The 23663-nt window shown below is 41.8% G+C and overlaps 1 protein-coding gene across 3 annotated transcripts in view; it reads left to right on the top strand.

Annotated features, from left to right (window-relative positions):
• cpeb4 (cytoplasmic polyadenylation element binding protein 4) overlaps positions 1-23663 on the top strand; it is an 82114-nt gene that overhangs the window by 2204 nt on the left and 56247 nt on the right. The window lies entirely within an intron of this gene.

A 23663-nucleotide genomic window follows, 5' to 3' on the forward strand; every position in this document is an offset into this window, starting at 1 on the left:
TGTGCCAATTTTCTTTGCATTTCTAATATTTATCAGCAAAAGATCATACAAAGTGAGGGTATTATTGATTCCATTACTTTTTAGATTATTTAGAAAAATTTGTGCATCAATCTGCAAGAAGCTGATATGCTGTAATTCCTCATGACTGATTTCAAGACAACCAAAAAATGCTTCTGCGTTTAATACATTTAAACAAAATGTGTTTCTGGTATTCTAATTTTTAGCATTTTTGATATTTGTGTTTATGATGCAGCTCGTTTTAGTCCATCAGAGGCCAATGAATTCAGCAATCTACAAGAATACAAACAAATTTGATGGGATACTAATTATATTTTGGTTCAATAGACAATAGGTGCAGGAGTAGGCCATTTGGCCTTTCGAGCCAGCGCTGCCATTCAATGTGATCATGGGTGATCATCCCCAATCAGTACCCCATTCCTGCCTTCTCCCCATATCCCCTGACTCCGCTATCTTTAAGAGCCCTATCTAGCTCTCTCTTGAAGGCCTCCACCACCTCCTGAGACAGAGAATTCCACAGACTCACAACTCTCTGTGTGGAAAAAGTGTTTCCTCATCTCCGTTCTAAATGGCTTACCCCTTATTCTTAAACTGTAGCCCATGGTTCTGGACTCCCCCAACATCAGGAACACGTTTCCTGCCTCTAGCGTGTCCAAACCCTTTATAATCTCATATGTTTCAATAAGATGCCCTCTCATCCTAAATTCCGGAGTATACAAGCCCAGCCGCTGCATTCTCTCAGCATATGACAGTTCCGCTATCCCGGGAATTAACCTTGTAAACCTACGCTGCACTCCCTTAATAACAAGAATGTCCTTCCTCAAATTAGGGGACCAAAACTGCACACAATACTCCAGGTGTGGTCTCACTAGGGCCCTGTACAACTGCAGAAGGACCTCTTTGCTCCTATACTCAACTCTTCTTGTTATGAAGGCCAACATGCCATTCGCTTTCTTTACTGCCTGTTGTACCTGCATGCTTACGTTCATTGACTGATGAACAAGGACCCCCTGACCATGTTGTACTTCCCCTTTTCCCAACTTTACACCATTTAGATAATAATCTGCCTTCCTGTTTTTGCTACCAAAGTGGATAACCTCACATTTATCCACATTAATCTGCCATGCATCTGCCCACTCACCCAACCTGTCCAAGTCACCCTGCATTCGCATTTATAATTCAAACAGTATATCTTCACCATTAAAATGGAAAATATTTTTGTCTGCTTTTGGTAATGTGTAAAGATGACAGGATATCTGTACATCACCTTCCTTTTGAATATTTGAGAATGTTTTCTCTGCTTTTTTTTGATTTACTTGGTAAAACAATGAGCAAAACTTGAGGGGTGTTAGCTTTCAAGAAGAATCATACATTGCTCATCCAGCACAATTGGAGTTTTAAACTTCCAAGCAGTTGCGAGCTTGCCTGATTGGGATCTTAAATGCAGGTTAGCGATATTCTCTGTCATCCATTTGTCAGAGCAAATGGTACAATAGTCTGATTCTGGCATATCCATACAAGATAATATTTGTGTTATTAGAGATAATATCAGAACAGTTGCCTTATTGCTTAATTTTATTTTAATTTTTTACCAACCTTGCATTGCCCACTGTTTACATATTAGATTTACATTTCCAGAATTTTGAAAAAATATTAATTGAAAGAACATAAATTTGTTTTCTCATTTATGTTTAATTTTCTCAAAATACAAGAAAACTTATTCTGGATCAGGTTTATTTAACTTCATACAAGTGATATGTTATCATCACATTTCAATTCATTTTCCTGTTGCACTTTCAGCATTTTTTCTGTACCTTTTATAAACAGCTCAGATCTTTTGAGGTATTTTTCTTACTCATTATCAGAACTCTGTTATGGTGAGAATCAACAATTGTTGCATTCTTTTAATGAACAGTTTCCTGGATAATATTTTTTGTACTCTGGGTACCAACTAAATTTCTCTGAGTGGGAATTCTTCAGTGTTAGTCATGTATATTTATCTAGCATTTAGTTTTCCTGGTTCTTTTTCCTGGCGTCCACATGGAATCTACTGATAGAAGCTCCAATAAAGGGCTGAATCTCAATTTTACTCTAGGATGCAAAACTGTTCAAAAATGAAAAGTAAAAAATATATGAATTTGCTGTAAATTAAATGTACAAAAAAATGCTATTTTGTTTCTCGACAAGATTTGATGTCATAGGTAGATGCAGTTCCATGGGCAAATATTTTGTCAAAATGACACTCTACAGGTCAAACTATTTAGTTGTCCAGGGTAGTGCGATTGGGGGGGTGTCTGAAGAAGGGTCTCTACCTGAAATGTCACCCATTCCTTCTCTCCAGAGATGCTGCTTTTTCTGTCTATCTTCAGAGAATTAAAAAAAAACTAAAACCTTGCATCATTAATTTGATGGATTCTGTTTGCTTGCCAATCAACTTAGTTCCTTAGAACTTGCATGTACAGTGTCATGACGAGCATTTATTGTGTGGTGTAGGTTATGGCACGGATATCTGTACTTTAACAACTTGCTCACATTCTGGATTCTGTAGTTGGTTTCCCTTAAATGTCAAACAAGACGATGCTGAATGCAGGAAAACAGAAGCATGTGAAAGGAGCAAGATATGGTTCAAGAAATAAACCAAATGGTTGTTCTAAGCCTTTTATTTTAATGCTAGAACAGTCCAGTTGGAAATAGAGTTTTATGTGACAGTTCTTGGTAGATCAAGAGTGCTTTCTTGTTTCCCAGTGCAGGAATGAAATCAAACATAATTGCTTCAGATAATTTGTCTCACGCCAATCAATAAGAATATTTCTTGCTTGAGAAAGATATATTGACATTTTCCTGAAGTTGGATTAATGAACAGTTTTAGAGTTGCAGTAGTCTTTCTCATCGGACTTCTAGTTACAAAAGTTTTTTGTATAATTGAAGCTGAACACACAATATTTTGGAAGGTATAAAGTACAATATTGGCATGTTTGTTTGCTTTAACTGCTCCAGTTGGAATGCAATCCGCAATAGATCAGAAAAGAGCTATTGCTTATTTGTAATGCACGTGCGTGTGCACATGACATTGACTAATGAATCTGCAGCATTGAGATAAGTAAAATATGCCTGAAAGGAAACAATAGGAGACTAAGCATTCACTGCAAATAAGATGCATTATAGTCTACAAAGTAAGGAAGATGTTTGTTGGTAACTGTAGATATATGTGAGCAGTGGAAATGCTTTGAAGGTGTTCAAAAGAACAGAGAGCCTAGCAATCATAGGGCAGCTTGCTTATCAAGTGTCGAGGATGAAATGGGCCATCCATTCATAGATTTTTTTGTTTTTTGTTTAGTGACCATGAAATGATGTCTTCCTGATCTGTGGTCACAATTTTTATTTATTTTTTAGTAATTTTGTGGATATTGCTTGCTTGGAAGATGTAATGTAGATTCATGGAATGTTCATGTATTTTTTATTGGAACATGGTATTTTTTTAGGCTCTACACGAGAATGTTATTTTCTGATTCCCTTGATACATTAACTATTCTTCATTAAACTGTTTCCACTTTATCATTAAACTGATAAGAACTTGATCTCAGAACATGGAGTACTTGCTGATGACACTAAACCTGTGACAAATGTTAAAGATTAAAAGCTTTCAGAATTATAGACCACTTAAATGGATTGGGAATAAATGGATGTAAATGTACATTTAAGTATGTATTGCAAAAAGAAATGCATACACAATGGAAAAAGACTAATATATTGGAAGCAAATGATGGACTAAATAGCTCATGTAATATAATATCTAATTCTGCTAACTGGGTAAAAATAAGTGAGGGCATACATTTATTCAAGAGCAAGAAGCATGCACTGTTAAATTCTACTAAGATAGTAAAATGTGTTATTTATTGTTCCTTGGTATTTGATGCATAGTATGTTTAATGAATTTTGGCAATACCATCCAATAGTAGGTTTTCAAATTTAAAAATGGGATTCTGTAAATGTAATTTTATTTATTGTTCCTTAATATTTGATGTATGGTATATTTAATTAAGTTTGGCAATCCCATCCTACAGTAGGTTTTTTAATTTAAAAATGGGATTCTGTAAATGTAATTCTAACAATTGTAGATCTGGGTATATCATAACCATGACATACAAAATCATAACAATAAACTACTTTCTCTTGTCATTTAAAAGATAACTGCATTAATGTTTTTAAAAATTTGTGCACTATTTGGATTGAACTTATTTTGGTTTTTAACGTAGTGCACCAAATCAAATAATTTTAAATCCATTTAGGATGATGAGAAGGGAAAATCTTAAAAGATAAGTGGGAAGGTGGTGACCGATGTGAAGAAGAGTCTTGCACACAAAGGCATTAGGCGAGGGGGAAAAAACAAAGTTAAATGCAGAAAAAAGAGAATGATAAAGTAGCCATTAGAAATTTGGCTACAACCTGGGCATGATTGAATCAAATGTTCTTGACTTTAGTAGGATCATCACAATAGAAAAATTGATTGTAGCAATATTTATTTATGTTTTAAAATATATGTGTTAATTATAAAAAATTAATTGTATTCGGCAGAATTCTTCTGGAATAATGTATCTTTCCTAGGGTTCATTCCATTTCAATTTTAATAAGTTGGGATGTTTTAGAATGTGAGTGTAGCAAAGCATTATGGAAATAATGTGTAATAATGAAATCTGATATTGGGTTTCAGGGGAGAAATTGTAAATCAGTATTGTAAAATGAAGCTTTTAAGGGATGAAGAATTAATTGACTGCATTTGAATACAATGAACTTTTCATGTGTAAATCTACAAGCAATGGGAATTTTTTGAAGACTGATTTGTTTCAGCACCATAGTAGTTAATATAAAGATTTCACTTCTGTCAAGAAAAATGGTCAATATGTGGAAAGAGAGGAGCAGCATCAAGCTAAAAGAAACGCAACGTATGTAACATGAATCATGCCTAAAAATCAAATAAGGATACAACAGAGGAACAATAAAGAAAATGTTTCTTCTAAATGTATTGAGAATTGTTAAAGTATAAATATAACTGAGGATGAATGCAGCAATATGTGCCAAAATTTGTTTGGTATCGTATGTCATAATGTTACAGAATGTTGAGCAGCATAAGGATCCAGCTAGTAGAATTGCAATCCTGCAGGTTCAGTCCTGGCCTCGAGTGCTATCTGTGAGGAGTTTGTAGCTTCTGTCTGTATCCGCCCGTTTCCTCCCACATTCTAAAGATGTGCAGGTTGGTAGGCTAATTGCCCACCATAAGTTGCTTCAAATGTAATGGCCCTGTCTCACGGTGCGAGTCCACCCACGAGTGATCCCGAGTGAAAGTAAAAATCACACTCGTGGTTGTCTACGAGATTCCATGTTTATGTTCACGAGTTTAAACGAGTTCCCACGTGTATGTCTAAGTTTGCCGTTTACTTCTCATTTCTGCGATGTACCAAGTTCCTCTCCCAGTTGCCAACTTCCTCTCCCGAGTTACTCTTGAGCCAACCGTGAATGAAGGCCTGTTTTAAGTATCAAATAGAGGAGCTGGACAGAATCTCATACAGTAAGTATATTCTGATTCAGTATTGAAAGATATTCAATTTCAGAACTTTAAAAAACTAGGCAGGATCTCGGCCTCGCACTCGCTGCCATTGTGCAGCAAGGAGGCGGCGGCGGCGAAGCAACAGTGTTATGCCCGTCCCACTTGGGAAACCCGAACGGAAACCTCTGGAAACTTTGCCAAAGTTTCCGTGCGGTTCCCGGAGGTTTTTGTCAGTCTCCCAAATGGTCGAAAGTGGTTTCCGCTTCTTCTATTTTCTGGCAATAATTTCAAAAAATTCAAAACTGGCCGCGACTAAAAATAGGTTGCCGTTTTTAAAAATCGGTAATTTTTTAGTCTAAGCCGGTTGTGATGCTAGTTGAAGGTGGTTGCCGGAGGTTGCAGGTAGTGGAAGGTAAGACCTCCCTGGTGGAATAAAACTGGGTGAAAAAAAGGTCTTACCTTCCACTTCCCGGCCATGTGTGTGACCCCTTCCCTCCCCTCTCCAGCTCCCCGCCCATTGCACAGAGCGCGGGTGCTTCGCACCGTCTTCATGTCGGCGACGCCCACAGGTCAGTGCCAGTCGCCCCGGGTCAGGTGCTCGGGGGCTCTCTCCCAGCGTGGCCCCGGACTGGGGAAAGGGGGATGGGAGTCAGCGGGCACGCCGGCTCTGCCACACCATGGGCCGCCGCCAACCAAGCCACCGTCCACACGCTCGGTAGAACAGGAGCTGAGCTGGGAACTGTACCGCCCTTGCCCCCTCCCTCTGCAACTGCAAACAACCCCACTCTCCTGCTCACCCAACCCGCCTGTCCCTTCTCTCTGGATATTGAAGGCACTTCTGGTCTGCAGTGTGCAATAGTCACCAAAATACACTGCATCTTTAGAAAAAAAAAATACAAAATATGTCAATCCCACTGGATAGGCCTTAGTCATGGTGCTGTACAACATGGAAACGGGTCCTTCGGCCCAGCTTGGCCGTGCCGTTCAAGTTGGCGTCTTGGGGTAGTCCTGTTTGCCTGCATGTGGCCCATAGCACTCTAAACCCTTCCCATCCATTTATCTGTCGTTAATAACCTCAAGAAAATCCCTGCTTCAGTTTCCTGGGTCCAACTCAGAGAGAACTCAGAGAGTACTAAGGCACTCCAAACCCCCACCCCCCCCCCCACTCCCTTCCTCCTCCCACCCCCCCCCCCCCCCCCCCACCTTTCCCTCCCAACTCCAGTCCCGTCCCGACCCCCTGGGAAACTGAAGGGAGCAACAATCAACTGCCACGGATGCAAATAATGTCATATACAAGAAAGGGCAGATGCTGGTTGACAAAAAGTGAACACACAGTGCTGGAGTAACACAAAGACGTAGCAGAATTTTGGAAACGTCATCCCGTCACCCATTCCTTCTCTCCAGAGATGCTGCCTGTCCCGCTGAGTTAAAGAGTGCCCACGGTAGACTCACGAATCACTACGGTAAACTCACGGGCTACTACGTTCTTACAACGAGTTTAAATGTTTCAAATTTTAACTTCAAGAGTAAATTTGACTCGTGGAAATCTTTAATCATTTTTAAAGTTTTTCAAGAGTTAGCATGTTTCTTGGGTACCTGGTGTTAGCGCCACGAGTCGCTAAGTTACGTCCACGAGTTCCGACGTTCCAGCTACGTTAATTGTACGTGAATATCACGAGTTTAATTTGTTTTAAACTCGGGGTCACTCGTGGGTCGACTTGCACCGTGAGATAGGGGTTTATGTATGTAGTAAGCCAACAACGACTAGGGATAGGAGGTGGTGGTAGCAGGGGTTATAGATTGACAATGTGGAGAATGGGGCTAACAAGGTCAGACAAAGTCAATGTATGGGGCATGTGGTATGATTTGGGAGCAAAAAGCTTGAAATAGAAAACATAAAAAATGGAAATGGAAGTTGAAATTATCAAGGATAAGAAGATACTTGTGTAAAGGCCGAGGGAAAAGCATTGTGGAAAAAAAACCTAAACGCTTTGTTGTTTTGGGGGCTGTTGAAAATGATCATTGAAAATCAAGATACCTATGAAATGGAGGAATTTTGAAGTCTAGGAAATATGAAATGTGAGTCTAGGGTAGGACATAATTGAACTATGGAGACCATTAAAGCCTCTTCTCATAGACTTCATTGCAGTAGTCCCCAACACAGGGCTTTGGATTGGAAGCAATATGTCAAAGTGAGTGTAATTTGGTTTGTTTTCTGTAAATGTAATTATATTGACAAATGTTTGCAGCACTGTACATTGCAACAGTGAGATTCTCTATACCCATTTTTAACTAGGTTAGATTGATCCAAAAAGAGCCCAAGGATTAATTATTTTTGTTGTTTGACCTTAGCACCACATTTAGGTGCCATTGGGCTCTGGTTAGTAAGGCCAGAGGTAATTAATTCCTGCTCATCACTGAATGGTTTTGTGGAATTTTCTGCATAGATCCTTACTGTGTTTAGGTTGACTTGACCTCTAAAATATTCAGAGACAAAAACACAAATGGGCCATTTTTTCACTACTATATCCATGTAATATACCTATCTACGCTAATCTTCTTTTTCATCACATAGTCATTCATGCCATGGTATTTCAAATGCCCTTCTGAATAGTTCAGAAATGCCAATGAGAGTACCTGCCTTCACCCCTTTTTTTTAATTCAACCACCATTGGAGTGAAAAAACTCTTAAATCCGTTGAACTTACCGTAAGTCTATAACCGGTATTATTCATTTCAGCTGAGGGGAAACATCTCCCAGAATCTAGGGTTTAGGTTTATTATTGTCACATGTATCAAGTTACAGTGATAACAAGGTTGAACAAGTTAGGGCTTTATTCTTTGGAGCGCAGAAGGTTAAGGGGGGACTTGATAGAGGTTTTTAAAATGATGAGAGGGATAGACAGAGTTGACGTGGAAAAGCTTTTCCCACTGAGAGTAGGGAAGATTCAAACAAGGGGACATGACTTGAGAATTAAGGGACTGAAGTTTAGGGGTAACATGAGGGGGAACTTCTTTACTCAGAGAGTGGTAGCTGTGTGGAATGAGCTTCCAGTGAAGGTGGTGGAGGCAGGTTCGTTTTTATCATTTAAAAATAAATTGGATAGTTATATGGATGGGAAAGGAATGGAGGGTTATGGTCTGAGCGCAGGTATATGGGACTAGGGGAGATTATGTGTTCGGCACGGACTAGAGGGGTCGAGATGGCCTGTTTCCGTGCTGTAATTGTTATATGGTTATATGGTTATAAGCTTCCTTTGTATGCTATCCAGTCAGGTCAGATAATACTATACATAAATGCAATCAAATCAAATGCAAGTACAATAGGTAGAGCAATGAGGAAGATACAAAGGGCACAACATCGTCCTCAGCATTGTAGCGTATCAGTTCCATCGACAAGGTCTTATGTCCTCAATGGGGAGAAGTGAATTGAGTAGTATTCTATCTTATGGAAGGATTGTTTTTGAACCCAGTGGTGCGCACATTGAAGCTTCTGTACCCTTTGCCCGATGGGAGCAGGAAAAAGAAGGAATGACTGGGGTAGAATACGTCTTTGATTATGTTGGCTGCGTTCCTGAGGCAATGTGAAATGTAGATAGTCAATGGTAGGGAGTCTAGTCTGTGTGATGGACTAGGTGATATCTACAAATCTGCAATTTCTTGCAGTCTTGGGCAGAGCTGTTCCCAAACCAAGCTGTGATGCAGCCCGACAGTATGCTTTCTGTGGTGCCATTTGTAGATGTTTGTAAGAGTCATCGGAAACAAGCTGAATTTCCTTTGTCCTCAGGAAGTAGAGGTGTCGGTCGGTGTGCCATATTGTAAGTCACTTCAATGTGGTTGGTCTATGACAGATCTTTGGTAATATTAATGGCAGTAAACGTGAAACTCTCAACCATTTCCACCAGCACCATTGGGACATGAGGATGATGCGGTGTTGTCTTGACACCATGTCACTAAGTGTAGAGATACAGCATGGAAACTGCTCCTTTGGCCCACCGAGTCCCCGCAGCCCAATGACTACCCGCACACTAGGTCTATCCTACACGTGAGGGACAATATACAAACACCAATTAACCTACAAACCTGCATTCTTTGGAATGTGGTTGGGGGGGGGGGGGCCGGAGCACCCGGAGAAAACCCACATGGTCATGGGGAGAATGTACAAATTCCATAGAGACAGCACCTGTAGTCGGGATCGAACTACTGGTGCTGCAAGACAGCAACTTTACCACTGTAGTTCTCGATCTCCTTCCTCTACTCCATCTTGTCATTGCTCGTGATCCAACCCGCCACAATGGTGTCATCTGCATACTTGCAGATGATGTTAAAGCCAAATGTGGCTACAAAATCATGAGTGTATAGCGAGTATAGTAGGGGACTGAGAAGGCATACTTGTGGGACACTGGTGTTAGGAATTATTGCAGAGGAGATGTCACTTATCCTCACTGATTGTGGTATGTGGCTCAGATAGTCAAGAATCCTGTGGCGGGGGGGGTGCTGATTCCTTGGTGCAGGAGTTTGGGGACAAGTTTGAATGAGATTATGGTGTTGAGAGCAGAACTATTGTCTATTAAATACCCATCTCCCAGAATCTTTTTTGTACCCATAAGTCAGTAATGGAATGATATCCTTGTATCTTGTTAAGTGAAGCCCAACAGCACTTGAAGCTCAACATGAAAATAAATCCATCCCTTTATTTGGTATGCCATTGACAACCTTGAGAACTTTTCTTTCCAGTGAAAAAAACAATGTGACTATCATTTGAAAATTACATGGAAAAAAATACTCCATGATCCATTACTGGAAGCTAATAAATCTTCATGGATTACAAGATTCAAGATTCAATAGTTTATTATGATGTGTCCCAGATAGGACAATGAAATTCTTACTTTGCTTCAGCACAACAGAATATAGTAGGCATGAATACAGAACAGATCAGTGTGTTCATATACCATTGTATAAATATATACACACATGAATAAATAAACAGATAAAGTGCAAATAAACAGATAATGGTCTATTAATGTTCAGAGTTTTGTTTCAGTTGAGTTTAATAGCCTGATGGCTGTGGGGAAGCAGCTATTTCTGAACCTGGACGTTGCAGTCCTCAGGCTCATGTACCTTCTACCTGAAGGTAGCAGGGAGATGAGTGTGTGGCCAGGATGGTGTGGGTCATTGATGATGCTGCCAGCCTTTTTGAGGCAGCGACTACCATGGATCCCCTCGATGGTAGGGAGGTCATAGCCGATGATGGACTGGGCAGTGTTTACTACTTTTTGTAGTCTTTTCCACTCCTGGGCACTCAAGTTGCCGAACCAAGCCACGATGCAACTGGTCAGCATGCTCTCTACTGTGCACCTGTCGAAGTTTGAGAGAGTCCTCCTTGACAAACAGACTTTTCGTAATCTTCTCAGGAAGTAGATGTGCTGATGTGCTTTCTTAATAATTGCATCAGTGTTCTCGGACCAGGAAAGATCTTCAAAGATGTGCACGCCCAGGAATTTGAAGCTCTTGACCCTTTCAACCATCGACCCGTTGATGTGAACGGGACTGTGGGTCCCCATCCTACTCCTTCCAATGTCTACAATCAGTTCCCTGGTGTTGAGGGCCAGGTTATTGTGCTGGCACCATATGGACAGTCGCTCGATCTCTCTTCTATACTCTGACTCATCCCCATCAGTGATACGTCCCACAACAGTGGTGTCGTCCCCATCAGTGATACGTCCCACAACAGTGGAGTTCGCACTATGACCGGCTACACAGTCATGAGTATAGAGTGAGTACAGCAGGGGGCTGAGCATGCAGCCTTGAGGTGCTCCCGTGCTGATTGTAATTGAGGCTGACACATTTCCACCAATACGAACAAACTGTGGTCTGTGAATGAGGAAGTCGAGGATCCAATTGCAGAGGGATGCGCAGAGACCCAGTTCTGCGAGTTTGGTAACCAGCTTGGAGAGGATGATTGTATTAAATGCCGAGCTGTAATCAATGAATAACAGCCTGACATATGAATTTTTGTTGTCCAAGTGGTCCAGAGCAGAGTGGAGAGCCAGCGAGATTGCATCCACCGTTGATCTGTTGTGGCGGTACACGAACTGCAGTGGGTCCAGGTTTCTGTCGAGGTAGGAGTTGATTTGCGCCATAATCAACCGCTCAAAGCACTTCATCACCACAGACGTTAGTGCCACTGGTCGCTAGTCATTGAGGCACGTCACCTTGCTCTTCTTGGGCACTGGTATAATTGATGCCCTTTTAAAGCAGGTGGGAACCTCAGACCTCAGAAGTGAGAGGTTGAAAATGTCCGTAAAAACTCCAGCCAGCTGGTCCTCACAGGTTTTTAGAACACGACCGGGTATACCATCAGGTCCAGGCGCTTTTCGAGGGTTCACCCCTCCGAAGGATTTCCTGACGTCGGCCTCTGTGACTGTGACTGAAATACCATCACAGCAAATGTGGGCTCGGGAAGTATTCTCCATATCAAAGCGCGCGTAAAACGCATTGAGCTCGTCAGGAAGTGATGATTCGCTGACATTCAAGCTGCCTCCTGATTTCGCCTTGTGGGAAGTGAATGCATTAAGGCCCCGCCACAGCTGCCGAACATCTGTCTCATCCTCCAGTTTGGAGCAGAAGTCCTTTTGTCCTTTTTGATGGCCTTACCAAGTTCGTATCTGGACTTCTTGTAGACCACTGTATCATCAGACATGAATGCCCGGTGTCTGGTCTTCAGAAGAGTGCGGATCTCAAAGTTCATCCAAGGTTTCTGATTGGGAAACACTCGGAAGGTTTTTGTGGGGATGCAGTCCTCCACACATTTCTTTATGAAATTTGTAACGACTGTGGCGTATTCGTTCAAGTCCGTTGCCGAGTCCTTGAACATTGCCCAGTCTGCAGACTCCAAACCATATGGGTATGTCACAAATATTCCATCGAATCGCTACAGGTGCACTGTAAAGAGCATATTGACTGGTTGTCGACATGGGGAATAAAAGAGACTACAGAGTATAGTAGGCACTGCCTGGTCCACCACAAGTACTGACCTTCCCACTATCAAAGAGATTTATAGGAGGTGCTGCCTCAAAAGGGAAGCCAGTATGATCAAAGATCCACATCACCCTGGCCATGCTGTCATTTCACTAATACCATCAGAAAGCCGCAAAACTGACCACCGGGTTCAAGAATGGCTTCTTACCAACAACCATCTTCTAAGGTGTGTCTGGGTCACTACAGACTTTGTTTTTTATGACAGTACAATGGCTAACCTAGTTTAATTTGTTGCTGATTATATATAATATCTGTGTTACTGCATTTACAGGCCTGTTCAACTGCAGCAATTAAGAATTTCATTGTTTTGTGACAGTACACATGACAATTGAAGAGTCTTGACTCACTGTTTTCAAAAAGGAAAGAACTACTGATGCAGGAAATCTGAAGTGAAAACAGAAAATGCTAAACTGTCAAGGAAATAAAAGTGTTTTGATTCTTAATTGGAAAGGTTTGGAATAAAACTTATTTCAAACTGCAAGGAAGAGTAGGAATGGCTGTGATGAGCAGACTCCCTGAAATGATGAGCAGACTGAATCACTGAAGAACAGATTCAGATCAAAAATGATGGTGCTGGGTGATGAAGGCTTGTTAATTGCATTTGTCTACAGGGGATAATAAAAGAAAATATAGAAATAGCAGGAGTATTAGCCCTTTGGAGGCTGCATTAAATGCAATCATGGCTCCTCGTCTACTTCCATGACCTATCGTTACTTGAAGGTAGACAAAATGCTGAAGTAACTCAACGGGACAAGCAGCATCTCTGCAGAGAAGGAAAGGGTGACGTTTCGGGTCGAGACCCTTGTCAAGTCATTTTTATTTCTATAGCACATTTAAAAACGACTCTCGTTGACCAAAGTGCTTTACATTAGTGCAGGAACTAATGTGCTACAAAATATTGGTACATAGATCAACAATACATAGAAACATAGAAAATAGGTGCAGGAGTAGGCCATTCGGCCCTTTGAGTCTGCACCGCCACTCGATATGATCATGGTTGATCATCCAACTCAGCATCCCATCCCTGCCTTCTCTCCATACCCCTGATCCCTTTAGCCACAAGGGCCACAGCTAACTCCCTCTTAAATATAGCCAATGAACTGGCCTCAACTACCTTCTGTGGCAGAGAATTCCACAGATTTACCACTCTCTGTTTAAAAAATGATTTTCTCATCTCGGTCCTAAAAGACTTCCCTCTTATCCTTAAACTGTGACCCCTAGTTCTGGACTTCCCCAACATCGGGAATAATCTTCCTGCATCTAGCCTGTCCAACCCCTTAAGAATTTTGTAAGTTACATACATACATAAATACATACATACATACATACATACAGCGCTCCCTCAGAGGATCTCAAGAAAGGCTTGAGAGTAGAAGTTAGTTTTAAGTCTAGACTTAAAAGAGTTGATGGAGGGGGTAGTTCTGATGGGAAGAAGGATGCTGTTCCATAGTCTAGGTGCTGCAACCGCAAAAGCGCGGTCGCCCCTGAGCTTATGCCTAGGATGGTCAGTAACCCCAAGTCGGCCGATCTGAGGGACCTGGAGGTGGTATGGTGGTAAGCAGATTTTTGATGTAGATGGGGGCAAGCCCGTTAAGGGCTTTGTAAACATAAAGAAGGAGCTTGAAATTGATTCGGAACCGCACAGGGAGCCAGTGGAGAGAGGCCAGAATCGGGGTGATGTGGTCCCTTTTTCGGCTGCCCGTCAGGAGTCTCGCTGCGGCGTTTTGGACCAATTGCAGGCGGGACAGGGATGATTGGCTGATCCCAGTGTAAAGGGCGTTGCAGTAATCAAGGCGGGAGGAGATAAATGAGTGGATGATCTTTTCGAGGTCGTCAAATTGGAGGAATTATTTTATTTTAGCTATCGTCCGAAGCTGGAAGAAGCTAGCTTTTACCACGGCATTGACTTGTTTGTCAAATTTCAACGAGGAGTCAAATATCACGCCAAGGTTTTTGACGTGAGGTTTGAGTAATGGGGTAAGGCTTCCAAGGCTGCCTGCTATCGTTTTGATGGAGTCCGAGGGGCCGAGTATGATGACCTCAGATTTGCTCTCGTTTAGTTGGAGGAAGTTCTGGGCCATCCAACACTTTATATCCTCGAGGCAGTGGATAAGGCTGAGTAGATTTGATTGGTTGTTGGGTTTCAGGTGGAGATAGTTGTGTATCGTCTGCATAGCAGTGGAAGGAAATGCCGTGCCTTTGAATTACTTGGCCTAAGGGGAGCATATACAGGGAGAAGAGAATGGGGCCTAGGATGGAGCCTTGTGGAACCCCGCAGCAAAGGCTAGCTGGGGAAGAGAAAGAGTTGCCTATGTTTGTAGAGAAACTCCTATCTTTGAGGTAGGAAACGAACCAGCTCAGGGCAGTGCCATCAATACCAACCCCGTACCGGAGACGGCCAATTAGGATGGTGTGGTCGACTCTATCAAATGCTGCGCTGAGGTCGAGAAGGAGCAGGATTGCACAGTCGCCGGAGTCACTGGTGAGAAGTAGGTCATTATGTACCTTCAACAAGGCAGACTCTGTGCAGTGGTGGGCCCTGAAACCTGATTGGAAAGTTTCCAGATGGTATTTTGGTGTAGGTAAGGCATAAGTTGATTTAAAATTATCTTTTCAATTACTTTTGAAAGGAAAGGCAGTTTGGAAATAGGTCTGTAGTTGCTAGGCAGGGTGGGGTAGTGGTTAGATTTTTTCAGGAGGAGCTGGACCACCACGACTTGAGGCAGGTAGGAACAGTGCCAGTGGCCAGAGAACTGTTGATGATAGCGAGGATGTTGGGACCGGCTATTGCAATATCATTACTTGATCTCCATATCCCTTAATGCCTTTGTAAGTTTAGAAATCTACCTTTCCTTGTTAAATGTATTCAGAGTATTGTCCTTCACAGCCTTCACTGGTAGAGTATCTAAGTCAGCATGCTCCGAGTAAAGACATTTTACTTTTCAGTCTTAAATGCATTGGACATATCATGAGACAGTGGCACTTAGTTCTAAGACTTCCCAGCCGGGGAAATAGTCTCCCAGCATTTAGCTTAGTTTAGAGTTTAGTTTAGAGATACAGCGCGGAAACAGGCCCTTTCGACCCACCAGGTCAGTGCCGACCAGCGATCCCCGCACATTAACACTATTCTATCCGCACTAGGGACAAATTTTACATTTACCAAGCCAATTAACCTACATACATGTACGTCTTTGGAGTGTGGGTGGAAACCGAAGATCTTGGAGAAAACCCACGTAAGTCACGGGGAAAACGTGTACAGACAGCATCTGTAGTCTGGATCGAACCTAAGGCAGCAACTCTACCGTTGTGCCGTCGAGAGCTGGTGCTCTTAAACTTCTAAACTCTTGAGAATACATAGATTCTCATGAATTCGGGCATACTCAATCCAGTTTCTCATCATCTCAGGAATTAAATGGGCTTGAATCTTTTCTGTTAGCCAGGTAATCTTTCTGAAGATTAGATTAGCATCCATTTCTGGAGTATGGTGTTTGGCATGTAACCAACATAGCTTGCCCGAATAGCTACAATTAGGACCTCAAAGGTAGCTATCTGGTTGGTAATGTAAAGTTGTAAAATTAATGCTGGCTTCAAGGTTTTTATTGAAAAAGTGGAAGAAAAAGAGGATTGTAACAGTATTTTATGAAGGAAGTACAGGCTGTTGAGAAAATGCAAAGTGATTTTTGGGAGACCACAGGAACTAGAAACATAAATAGAGGGTTCGAGATAATTCAATGGAGATGCTCAATCACGAAAGATTTTGTTTATGTTCTCTGCAGCAGATGTGTTTAGTAATTAGAAGAACCAGCTTTGAGGTGATTGACAAAAGGATCGGAGGTAATAAAGTTAACCATGGTTGGATTTGTGATCTGAAATGTACTAGTTTGGAAAGTGGTGGTAGCTGCTTCAATCCGAATAGACAAGAACCAGTAATTGGAAAAAAAAATGTGTGTGTCAGTGTCACATTGCTGCATGACTTTGCAACTCTCCATGTAAGAAAGCCATTTGACTAACCCGTTTCATTCTAATAGTTGTAGACCATTTTAGTCTCTCTAATAATAGATTCATTGAAATCTATATAACTGAAGGAGGCCTTTTGGTTCATACTGGCTAATATTGAGCTATTTGTGTTAGTCCCAATTCTCAGCTCAAATTGCTTATTCGTTACAAATGTCATTGATAACTTCTGTTTTCCCTTTCTCTGAGTTCTTTAGGATCATTGTTTTATGCATGTAAATTAAAACTCCCTTCACTCTCCTCTGCAAAGAAAACCATCTTGGCCAACTAAGTCACTCCTTGCAATTGCCCAGATCTGGTAACATCCTTTTAATTTCTCTTGGCACACTCTAGTGCTGTTGACATTCTTCCAGCAGTACTGTCAACATTGCTTTATGCATGGAGGATGCTATTTCTTGAATTTGAGTATTTTGAAGTAACTACGTGGATCAATGGTTGCAGAGCAATAGACATAGCCCATATGAACTTCAGCAAAAGCTTCAAGATTTTGCATGGTGCGTTGCTCTGGAAGGTTAGATTGCATGGGACACAGGGAGAGGTAGCTAATTGGATATCTAATTGGCTTGATGGTAGGAAATAAATAAGCTTTTCCCACTGAGAGTAGGGAAGATTCAAACAAGGGGACATGACTTGAGAATTAAGGGACAGAAGTTTAGGGTGTAACATGAGGTGGAACTTCTTTACTCAGAGAGTGGTGGCTGTGTGGAATGAGCTTCCAGTGAAGGTGGTGGAGGCAGGTTCGTTTTTATCATTTAAAAATAAATTGAATAGTTATATGGAAAGGAATGGAGGGTTATGGTCTGAGCACAGGTATATGGGACTAGGGGAGAATACGTGTTCGGCACGGACTAGAAGGGTCGAGATGGCCTGTTTCCGTGCTGTAATTGTTATATAGTTATATATGGTTATATGGTATAAAGGGTGATGGTGAAAGATTGTTTCTCGGGCTGAAGGCCTATGACTAGAGGTGTACCTCAATTTAGTACAATGCCCATTGTTGATTGAAATCAAATTCAACAATTTGGATAAGAATGTGCAAGGCATGGTTAGTAAGTTTGCAGATGACACTAAAGTTGATGGTATCATAGGAATCTATCAAGAATTGCGGCAGGATCCTGTTCAGCTGGGTAAGTGGAATTTAATTTGGATAAGTGTGAGATGTTACATTTTAGGACCTCAAACCAGAGGTAAGAGTCACCAGTAAATGGTAGAGCCCTGGGGAATATGATCTAGGATATATACAGGACCATTATTCCCTGAATGTGGCGTTGCAGGTGGACACGATGGTGAAGAGGGCTTTTGGTACCATATGGGCATTGAGTATAGAAGCTGGGATGTTATATTGCAGTTGTACAAGACATTGGTGAGGCTAAACTTGGAGTGTGCAGTTTTGGCTACCCTGCTGTAAGAAAGATATTAAGCTGGATTAGAAATATACTGAGGATCTTGCCAGGATTTGAGGGACTGAGTTATAGGAAGTGGATGTGCAGTCTAGGATGTTATTCCTTGGAGTGTAGGAAAATTAAAGGCAGGTACCATGACATTTAAGGGACATTTGAACAGATACATGGTCAGGAAAAGTTTCGAGGGATATGATTCAAACACTGATAAATGGAACTAATGTAGCTGAGCATCTTGATTAGCATGGACGAGTTGCCCAGTAAGGCAGGTTACCGTGTTCTTACTCTATGGTGAGTAGAACTGCACACAGGGTTGTCGCTCTTTTGTAAATTCTAGAATGTCACCCCTAAATTTTATTTTGTCTCTGCCAAGAAAGCACAGCTTCTCATCACCTCATTAATCACCTTGCCCATTTGATACTTTTGGAAACTCTGGATGTGCCCTGTAAGACCTTTCTGCCCCTCTATACGTAATGTCATGAAAAATATTCTGTATTTGTAACTAAATTTGCTTTCCCCGAAGTGCAGTACCTGGCACTTTTTATGGATAATATTCCAGTCGCAACTTTTGAATTGGAATAACAAGTCCAATATCTCCCTTGGATCTAGAATTTTATTCCTCCCAATTGTTCACTACACACAGTTCTCCCAACTACTTATTTTGCTGATCAATGAGATAGCTTCATTCTGTGGCTGTGTCGATCAAATTACCGTAGGTACAATCTGTCATTTATCCTCCAATAGCTGTTTAACAAACAAAGGCATTAATATTGATTTTTAATTTTAACAATTGGAGCTGTCATTAATTATGATTAGCAGAGAAAAGTTTTAAGGATTTTATTGTTCAGAAATACACTTCTGAAAGATCTGGTTTTAATTTTTGGAGAATGATGCCTACTAAATTTCTGGACCAACAATATCACAATTCAAAATCATGAGCTGTCATGAATTTTTGGGGCCTATGGTACTTAAGATGAAATTAGTCAATTAATGGTCTCGTTAAAATGAAAAGGAAAAGTGGGAAGAAATTAATATGGACATTTTTTTGGAAGGTATTTAAACACCTAATAAAGGGAGATGAATATTGCTTTCTTTTTTGTCTTTAGTCTAATCAAAGTGGTGTGTGGATGACCCAAATACATACAAAGTCAACCAAATATTTAAAATGTTGCCATTCGGTGGGCATTCATTCTTGCCAGAATTAATTTGCTAAATGTGGGACTTTTTTATATGACCAGCACTTAAAAACGCTCTTCTGCATGCCTTTAGTTCTGTACACTTTTAGGCGTAACCCTGACTAGCAGTAATTAGTGTAGATCATGTGGAATAGCTAAAGAAGTAGGAAAGTAGTATCAAAGCCTTAAATGTCTAGAATACACACAACCAAGATATTGCCATGTTATTGCAGTACACATTTAAAGCTATGTGTACAGTCTAGTTGTAGTGTGTATGATACACATCATCTGAGGATGAAAATACCTGATGGCTGTTATTTCTGTTAATGGTGGCATAGAAGTGTGTACTTTGAATAATATTTATCAGAAAATTGTTGAGACCTATAATGCATTTAATAGATATTGTATGCACATAGATGGCAGAATCTCAGGATGAAAATATGAAGTATTAGCCAATGTTTTGTGTTTGGGTTTTGAACTGAGATTCCAAATTTGAATATCGTAAGAATTCAAAATGTAATATCCTGAAAATGTACTCAGCTGGGTAGCACTGTGGTGCAAGTGGTAGAGCTGCTGCTTTAAGGGCCTGTCCCACTTAGGCGACTTTTTAGGCGAGTGCAGGAGACTCTGCGCTCGCCACATGTTGACTGGTGGTCTCTGGTGAGTCTCTTTCATGGTCAATAGGAGTTCCCACATTCTGGGCCTCAGTATGGTCACGGCAAATTTTTCAACATGTTGAAAAATTTTCTGCGACCAAAAATTGGTCACCATGGAGAAAATCAATAATCCTGTAGTCGTAGGTGCAGTTGTAGTGGGGTCGCCATGTAGTTATGGGTGGTCGAGGTAGTTGTAAGTAGTTTTAGTTAATCGCCTTTGCTGACCGGGCATTTTCATTGGCTCATTGGGGAAAAAAACGTAAGCACGAGTTTGCAAAACAAAGGATAACCGACCGGTAATGTTAAATGCACGCCAAACTTCACAACTGTCTATCTCTGGCTTATTAAAAGTTGTCTGGCTTCTTAAAAGTGTCTCCACTCCTTCTCCCCCCTCACCCTCCCCCTTTTTAAAGGACTTACCGTACACTGTGCTAGCCGTCTTAACCTTCCTGTTCATTGCGGTGTGCGTCTGTTTCACCTTTGCTTTGCACCGTGTGAATTTCAGACAGCGCTTTCCCTGGCCCCCGCCCTTGCAATGTGTGTGTGTGTGTGTTCCACTCTGATAGTCGCCGTTCCAGTTCCCGGTTTTTCAGGCGACTGCCGGGAACTTCACAGTCGCCAGCAGTCTGCTGAAAAATCGCCCTTATTGCTCGGGTAAATTGGGTTTGATCATGCCTGCTGCTGTTTCTCCCAGTAACTGCATGGGTTTCCCCTGATACTCTAGTTTTCTCAATGGCTCAAAGACAAGAGTTGATAGGCTATGTGATAGCTATAAATTGCCCTAATTTGCAACTGAATAGTATTGGGGAGATGATGGGAATGTGGGAAAATTAAAATTGAACATTTAATGAGTGCTTAATGGTCAGCATTTGGTGTCTGTGTTGTGCAGCCTGTTTTTGATGCTGTATGACTAATTTTAACTGAAGTATGGACCTTTTAGGCTGTATTTGCTTCCTAGTTAGTGCAGGGAACACAAACGGAATAAACTAAATTAACAAAGCAATGACTGGAAAAGTCTTATGTAAAGAAAAATCCTTCAGTGGCTGCTTTGATTTAAAAGCTGCTATTTTTGGAGTCCACGGGTAGTTTTCTTGATTCCAGAGAAACCAGCTGTGATGCTACTATTAAATAGCTTTAATCCTATGAGGTGCATCAAGACGTTAGTTTGACCTGCCAGCATATTGTATTGCAAACGCATGGACCTGAACTGCTGCGAACTCATTACAGAATTTAAAATCAATCCTTGCATATTTTCAGGGCTCGAAATTAGCGGTTGCCCGGTTGCCAATGGCAACCTACAGTCCCGCCAGGCAACCTAAAGGCCATGCCATTTTGCCCAGTTTGGCAAGCACCCGGGACACCTATCGTTTAATTCTGAGCGGGCCCCCTCTCTATCTTTCTGTCACTCTCCGTCTCCACCCACTATCCGTGTCCATGTGTTGGGTCTCCGCCCGCTGTCCATGTCTCTGGTCTCCGCCCGCTGTCCATGTCTCGGGTCTCCGCCCGCTCCTCGTCCGCAGGCACGGCCGGCCGCCTTACACATGCCTTACAACCGCCTTACAACCACGGCCAGCACCAAAGATCCTATAGGGAGGATCTTTAGCCAGCACATCATCGGCCGTGGTTGTGCGCATGTGCCGCCCTGCACATGCGCACTGCTACTGCAACTAGTCGGCGTCGGCCACTTTCTCCCTCCCTTTGCATGGTGGGAGATCTGGCTGCCATTGCTTTCGACTCGCCATGACCGCAGAAATCCAATGCAGAATCACTCGCTGGAGCTGGAGTAATTCTTGCTTCTTGGTTTCCTGGTCCTCCAAAAATATTCGAAATGGAATTTAAACAATTTAAACACCACCACCAAACTCTGAAATATAACAGCCTATTGCATTTTATCTGTTTATTTATTGTGTGTGTGTGTACTCTCTTAACTCTTGACTTGGACTTGGGTTCTTGGGGAAAATAAGGGCTACCTTAAATTTAATTGCTTCTGGTTGGATACCTATAGTAGGGTGAAGACTATTCCATGCTTTAATTGTGTGGCGGAACTCCATGGAGCAGCCAGCATCTCTGGATAGAAGAGATTGGGTGACGTTTCTTTAGAAATCTTTACATTATCTCTGGTTTTAGTGTTTTAATTTAATTTAAACATACTGCGTGGAAACAGGCCCTTCGGCCCACTGAAAACCCTTGTTCAGACTGATGTCGGGGGGGGTTCGGGAAAAAGAAAGGAAGAGGCGGAGACAGTAGGCTGTGGGAGAGCTGGGAATGGGAGGGGAAGGAGGGAGAAAGCAAGAACTACCTGAAATTGGAGAAGCCAATGTTCATACCGCTGGGGTGTAAACTATCCAAGCAAAATATGAGGCCCAGGGCAGAAAGGTCGGATTCGGAATGGGAGGGGGAGTTGAAGTGCTGAGCCACCGGGAGATCAGGTTGGTTATTGCGAACTGAATGCAGGTGTTGTGTGAATAATCCAACCAGAATTTTGTTTGGAAGTGGAAAGAAATAATAGAAATTGCATTCATTGCAACGTGTAAAAAGAGTTGAGATACTGTATTATAATTTTGCTGCATGTCATTGTGGTATATATGTTCAAGAAGAGTCTGGAGATGCTGGAGAATCGAAGGTAGACAAAATTGCTGGAGAAACTCAGCGGGTGCGGCAGCATGTATGGAGCGAAGGAAATAGGCAACGTTTCGGGCCGAAACCCGAAGTCTGAAGAAAGGTTTCGGACCGTATCGTTGCCTATTTCCTTCGCTCCGTAGATGCTGCCGCATCCGCTGTTTCTCCAGCAATCTTGTCTACCATTGTGGTATATATCATGTCGACTTTATTTGAAGCAGAAATAATACGTGAATGCTTCATTGACCATAATTCTGACTGGTAACTACGCACTTCGTCCGAGCACATTATCATGTCATGCAAGCCATCTTAAATGACCACCTAAACTGTCATTTGGCAACCTAAAAAGCTGCCTAGGTTGCCCGGCTGGCAACAGGGGAAAAAAGTTAAGCGAGAGCCTTGATTTTAATGTTTAAATAATTAATTGTGGCTGTTCTCAATTGGTTTGTGTTAGTTTAGAGATAGGGCATGGAAACGGGCCCTTTGATCATTGATCATCCACTCACACCAGTTATGTGTCATCCCACTTTCTCATCCACACCCTACGCACAAGGGACAAGTTACAGCAGCCTATTAACCTACAAAATTGCATGTCGTTGGGATGTGGAAGGGAAACCAGAGCACCCGGAAAGAACCCACATGCTCACATGTAAAGTCCGTACAGATCATGACTAATTAAAGAAATGGCAGATGAACTGAATTTTTTTTACGTCAGTCTTCACAGTGGAAGAGACCATCAATGTGCCAGAAATTCAAGGGAGTCAGGGGGGCAGGAATGGGTAAGTTCAATATTACTGAGGAGAAGGTGCTTGGGAAGCTGAAAGGTCTGAAGGTGGATAAGTCACCTGGATCAGATGGATTACACCCCAGGGATCTGAAAGACACAGCTGTTGAGATTGTGGAGGCATTGGTAGTGATCCTTCAAGAATCACTATAGAATCAGGAATGGTTCCAGAGAACTGGAAAATTACAAACATAACTCTACTGTTTAAGAACGAAGTAAAGCAAAAAAAGAGGAAATTATTGGCCAGTTGGCCTGGCTTCTGTGGTTGGTAAAATTCTAGAGTTTATGAAGGATGAAGTTTCAGAATACTTGGAAGCATATGATAAAATAGGCCAAAGTCACCGTCATCTTTTAAGGGGTGATCTTGCCTGACAAATTTTAAGGAGGTAACAAGCAGGATGGATAAAGGTGA

The sequence above is a fragment of the Amblyraja radiata genome, chromosome 11, assembly GCF_010909765.2.
Source record: "Amblyraja radiata isolate CabotCenter1 chromosome 11, sAmbRad1.1.pri, whole genome shotgun sequence".
Taxonomy (NCBI): domain Eukaryota; kingdom Metazoa; phylum Chordata; class Chondrichthyes; order Rajiformes; family Rajidae; genus Amblyraja; species Amblyraja radiata.